The sequence below is a fragment of the Triticum dicoccoides genome, chromosome 3A (genome assembly GCF_002162155.2).
Source record: "Triticum dicoccoides isolate Atlit2015 ecotype Zavitan chromosome 3A, WEW_v2.0, whole genome shotgun sequence".
NCBI lineage: Eukaryota > Viridiplantae > Streptophyta > Magnoliopsida > Poales > Poaceae > Triticum > Triticum dicoccoides.
The window spans coordinates 463,261,498-463,267,823 of record NC_041384.1 but is presented as its reverse complement, the minus strand read 5'-3'; positions in this window follow the sequence as shown (position 1 = coordinate 463,267,823).

Below are 6,326 nucleotides of genomic sequence, written 5' to 3'. Positions count from 1 at the left end.
ACGGTTGGCCATATTGTAGTGACCAGACCTCAAACGGTCCAATCTCTGTGCTCCGGTGTCATCCCTGGATCAGTAATGCTGACACCACACAGTACTTGAAGGGTTTATAATAGAGTAGCAATCACACACTTATTACATCGAGTGTCTCAAAAGAGAACTTATTACAATAAATATGGCTTAAGGCCATCTAATAACGATAACAGCGGAAGGCTTGGAAGATAAGTGAGTCCATCAACTCCAACGATATCACTGAGTATAGAACCATGACCTAAAACACCTTAATCATCGTCTAAAAAGTATGCAATATTAACGTTGCAGCCCGAAAACGGGTCAGCACATGGAATATGTTGGCAAGGTAACACATAGAGAGTAATGGAATGAAACAGCTATACTATATGCATATTTGGCTGGTGGAAAGCTCTATGGTTACAGTTTTGCGAAAAGCCAATTTTTCCCTACTGCAAAGGAATAAATTTATTTAACTATCATGGTGGTTGTTAAACATTGAGAATGGTTGACAACATTCTCAATCCCAATTAAACATCATTAAACAAACCCGCCAAACTTAATTTTATAGTAACATGTTGAGATTCACATGATAATCCAAGTACTAGATACTCAAGATGTCCATAATCGGGGACACGGCTAACCATGATTAGTTTATACACTCTGTAGAGGTTTGCGCACTTTTCCCCACAAGACTCGATCTCCTCCGTTGGATATCTCGCACTACATGGTGTTTGAGAAACGGATGATCGAGACATAGTCTTTCAGAAGTGCTAGCACCTTACGATCGGGTAGACCGTACCACCTACATCCCCTACATCTGCTAGTCTACCACTGTAAGAGTTCGCACGACTTAGTCAACTATGCTAGAGCCCATAATAGCTTGTGGCTGCACACGGAAGTTTCTAGCATGAATAATCTCATGATCCCTTTGAGCCTGGGTGGCGGTCCAAAAGAAAACAGGCAATCCTGGAATACCCAGGTACCTCAATCCACCCAGATGTGTATTTAAGTTGCCACCTTAGAAAAAGCATTGATTTAAAGAAATCTCACATCTGTCATGGATATCACTCACCCAATCCACGTCTACTAGCAAAGCATAGCAATAGTAAGCAAACGTAGAAGTAACTCCCAAAGGTTTGATAATAAATAGGTAATAGGTTCTACCTCAACTACTTCCCAAACCCACAATTTAATTAGATCCTAATCATGCAATGTGTGAGGATTGATCTAATGCAATAAAACTGGGTAGTAGGAGGTATGATCAAAGTGTTACTTGCCTTGCTGATGATCTGGGAAACCTAGTGATTCGAAGTAACAAGCGGCGCACTCTGGGTACTCTATCGCAAACAAACAAACATACAATAAGTACTCAACTAATGCACAGGCAAAACTCAAATAAGAGACTTAACCAGAAAGTTCAACTTAAGAACTCCGGTTGGCGAAAATAATCAAATCGAACGAAGCAACGAAAGACAAACGGCAAAAGAAAAAGGCTTCGATTACTATTCTGGATCTAGGGCAAATTTTACAGAAACAAAAACTTGTTTAAGTTGGTTAAACAGAAAGAGGGTTTCGAGACGAAACTCCAGGCGCTTGAATTGCCTGATTCCGATAAACGAGCGAAAAATTATACTAAAACGAAAATCGGATCAGAAATTGCGATCAGAAAAATTGCGGATTTAATCCGAGAAAAAGGAAACGACGAACAGTTTAACGAACGAACGTTCGTTAACTGGATCTAAACGACGAACACGCTCATTAAAACGAACGAACGAGCGAACGCTCGCTAAATAGCCTAAACCAAAAAACCGGTCTAATAAAAAAACGGAAACTAAAAAAACCGACGGAAAAACCGAACGTTTTTTCTAAAAAAACGGCGGTGGGGTCAACCTCGGGGTGCGGTCGGTGGCGGCGGCGGCGCGGCCGGCGGGGCAGCGGCGCGGGCGGCGCGGTGGCGGCGGCGGCTGCGGCGGCTAGGGTTAGGGCGCGGGGCAGGCTTCGGCGGCTGATGGGCTTCGGCGGCTCGGGTAGGGCGGCTTATAAAGGCCCCCCGGGCGGAGTCCCGCTCGGGTACGGCCCGGAGTCGGTTCATGTTTTTTTTAATTAATTCCATGCAGAAAAACAAATAAAAGAAATACTAAATGGACTCCAAAAATCCTGAAATAAATTTTCCCCGGCTTCTAAAATCAAGCCGCACAGGATGAACATTTATTTGGGGCCTAAATGCAATTTTGAAAACGCGCATTTTTCCTAAATTCAAATAAAATAGCAAATAAAACCAAATAAAATCTTATTTGATTTTTTTATTAAATCCTCGATATTTCTTTATTTTGGGAAAGTCATTTTATTCCCTCTCTCATATTTTTGTAATAGAAATTATTGAAGATAAAATAAATAAAATCAAATGATCCTATTTTCAAAATTCGAGACAACTCAAATATGAAAATAACGAAATCCCCAACTCTCTCCGAGGGTCCTTGAGTTGCGAAAAATTTCTAGGATCAACCAAAATGCAATAAATATGATATGCAATGATGATCTAGTGTATAACATTCCAAATTGAAAATTTGGGATGTTACAAACCTACCCCCCTTAAGATGAATCTCGCCCTCGAGATTCGGGTTGGCTAGAAAATAGGTGAGGTGGTCCTACAGCAAATCTTCCTCTCGTTCCCAAGTGGCTTCATCCTCTGTGTGGTGGCTCCATTGAACTTTGCAAAACTTGATAACCTTGCTGCGGGTGACTCGACTGGCATACTCTAGAATCTTAACTGGTTTCTCCTCATAGGTCAAATTGTTATCCAACTGAATTGCTTCCAATGGCACTGTGTCTCTCAAGGGTATGTCAGCCATCTCCGCGTGGCATTTCTTCAACTGAGAAACGTGGAACACATCATGAACTCCTGACAATCCTTCGGGAAATTCCAACTTTTAGGCCACTTCTCCCATACGTTCCAATACTCGGTATGGTCCTACAAATCGTGGCGCTAACTTTCCCTTAACACCAAAGCGCTTTATTCCTCGAAGTGGTGATACTCAAAGATAAACTCGTTCTCCGACTTTCTAACTGTCTCCTTGCATTTAGAATCTGCATAACTCTTCTGCCTGGATTGAGCTACCTTCAGCCTATCACGAATTAATTTCACTTTTTGTTCAGATTCCTTTATCAGATCCGTCCAAACAACCGGCGATCTCCAACTTCATCCCAGGACAATGGGGTCCTGCACATCCTTCCGTACAAGGCTTCGAAAGGGGTCATCTTCAAACTGGATTGATAGCTGTTGTTGTAAGAGCATTCTGCATACGGAAAATTCTCGTCCCAACTAGATCCGTAATCTAGCGCACAAGCTCTTAGCATATCCTCCAAGATCTGGTTGACTCTCTCAGTCTGTCCATCTGTCTGTGGGTGGAAAGCTATGCTAAACTCTAGTCTGGTTCCCAAAGTCTCATGCAACTGATTCCAGAACTTTGAAGTAAACTGGGTTCCTCTATCTAATAAAATGCTCCTTGGAACTCCATGCAGACATACAATCCTGGTCATGTATATCTTTGCCAACTTCGCACTGGTATAGGTAGTCTTCACTGGAATGAAATGAGCTACCTTTGTCAAATGATCGACTACAACCCATATCGAGTCGTAGCCTGAACGTGTTCTGGGAAATCCTGTAATAAAATCCATGCCTAGCTTATCCCACTTCCATTCGGGTATCGGCAATGGTTGTAGCAATCCTGCTGGCTTCTGATGCTCTGCCTTCACTCTCTGACATACATCACAAACTGCTACGTACTCCGCAATATCCTCCTTCATTCCGGTCCACCAGAAAATATCCTTCAAATCCAAATACATCTTGGTATTTCCTGGGTGAATCGAATATGGTGAATCATGGGCCTCTTGCAGAATTAGCTTTCTAATCTCCGGATCATTTGGTACATAGACACGGTCTTCAAACCATAAGGTATCGTGCTCGTCCTCACGAAATCCCTTAGTTTTTCCCTTGCTAATTTTCTCCTTAATAGAAGCAATCTCCTTGTCAGTCCTTTGGGCTTCTCTGATTTTATCCATCAATGTAGGCTGAATCTCCAATGCTGCTACAAAGCCTCTCGGGACTATTTCTAAACATAACTCTCGAAGATTTTCGGCTAACTCCCTTGGTAATTCTCCCATCATTAGGGTGTTGACATGCCTCTTATAGCTTAATGCGTCAGCTACTACATTAGCCTTTCCGGGGTGATAATGCAATTTCATATCATAATCCTTGATGAGCTCCAACCATCTCCTTTGTCTGAGATTCAACTCCTTCTGTGTGAAAATATACTTCCAACTCTTATGATCCGTATACACCTCGCAATGGTTTCCAATCTGAAAATGTCTCCAAGTCTTCAGTGCATGCACTACGGCTGCTAACTCCAAACCATGCGTAGCATAATTCAACTCATGAGGCTTAAGCTGTCGTGAGGCATATGAAACAACTCTCCCTTCTTGCATAAGCACTGCTCCAAGTCCTCGACGTGAAGCGTCGCAATACACCTCATAATCCTTGATCTGGTCTGGCAAAATCAACACTAGTGAAGTAACCAAACGTTTCTTCAACTCCTGAAAACTAGCCTCACATTCCTCCGTCCATATGAACTTGGTATCCTTCTTCAACAACTCCGTCATAGGCTTCGCAATCTTTGAGAAATTCTCAATAAACCTCCGGTAGTATCCTGCGAGTCCAAGGAAACTCCGGATCTCTCCCACGGTGGTTGGTGCTTCCCACTTGGTCACGGTATCAACTTTAGTGGGATCTACTCCTATACCTTCTCCGGATATAACGTGTCCAAGAAATCCAACTTCCTTCAACCAAAACTCACATTTGCTAAACTTGGCATATAATTGGTGTTCTCTGAGCTTTCCAAGAACCAAATGCAAATGTTCCTTATGCTCCTCTTCATTCTTCGAGTAAACCAGGATATCATCAATGAACACTATGACGAACTTATCCAAGAACTCCATAAACACCTTGTTCATCATGTTCATAAAATATGCAGGTGCGTTAGTCAGACCAAATGACATAACGGTATACTCATACAGCCCATACCTGGTGGTAAAAGCCGTCTTGGGTATATCCTATTCCCGAATCTTCAACTGGTGGTATCCTGATCGCAGATCGATCTTGGAAAATACCTTAGCTCCTTGCAATCGATCAAACGGATCATTGATCATCGATAGTGGGTACTTGTTCTTGATTGTTACTTCATTCAATCCTCTATAATCGACAACCATCCTTAACGATCCATCCTTCTTCTCCACTAGAAGTACTGGCGATCCCCAAGGTGAAGAACTTGGGCGAATATATCCTTTATCTAGTAACTGCTTAATTTGCTTCTTAATTTCCACCAAATCCTTTGCAGGCATCCTATATGGTGTCTTTGATATTGGCCTTGTGCTTGGCAATAGCTCAATCAAAAACTCAATATCTCTATCCGGTGGCATGCCTGGCAACTCTTCTGGAAATACTTCGGGAAAATCCTTTACTACTGGTACTTCCTCCTGCACAACTCCTGTTAAGAAATTTACTTGAGTCCTCTTTGGCACATGTCGGGATACATACTTGATCCTTCTCCCTTCTGGGGTGGTAAGCAAAATTGACTTACTAGCACATTCAATATTGCCTTCATACTTTGATAACCAATCCATGCCTAATATCACATCCAATCCTTGGGATTCCAAGACTATTAGGTCTGAGGGGAAAACATAGTTACCAATCCTTAATGGTAACCGATCACACCATAAACTAGCCATATATTCTGCTCCAGGCAAGGTTACTAACATGGGTGACCTAAGGGCTTGGGTTGGCAGTTTATACTTATCCACAAATCCCCTGGATATGTATGAATGCGATGCACCAATATCGAAAAGAATGAGTGCAGTAAATGACTTAACCAAAAACTCACCGATTACTGCATCCGGCTGTTCTTCAACCTCCTCCACACTAACGTGGTTCACCTGTCCCCTGTTGAAAGGGTTCAGATTCTTCCTAGAGCTTCCATTGCTATTTCCATTTTGTAATTCAGGACATTCATTGGCATAATGTCCAGTCTTCTGGCACTTAAAGCAAGTGACTTGGCTCAGGTCTTTCTTGGCTGGGGTTGATGGGTTGGTGCGGTTCTGGCCATTGCTTCCTCCATTACCATTACCATTCCTGGGGCCATTTTGATTGTGCGAGCTACCACCTCCATGGGTATGCTGAAAATTTCCTCCCAGTCTAGGGGTAAATTGTGGCTTCTGCTGAGCTCCTAAATTGTACTTTCCTTGTGCATACTTCCTCTTGCGAT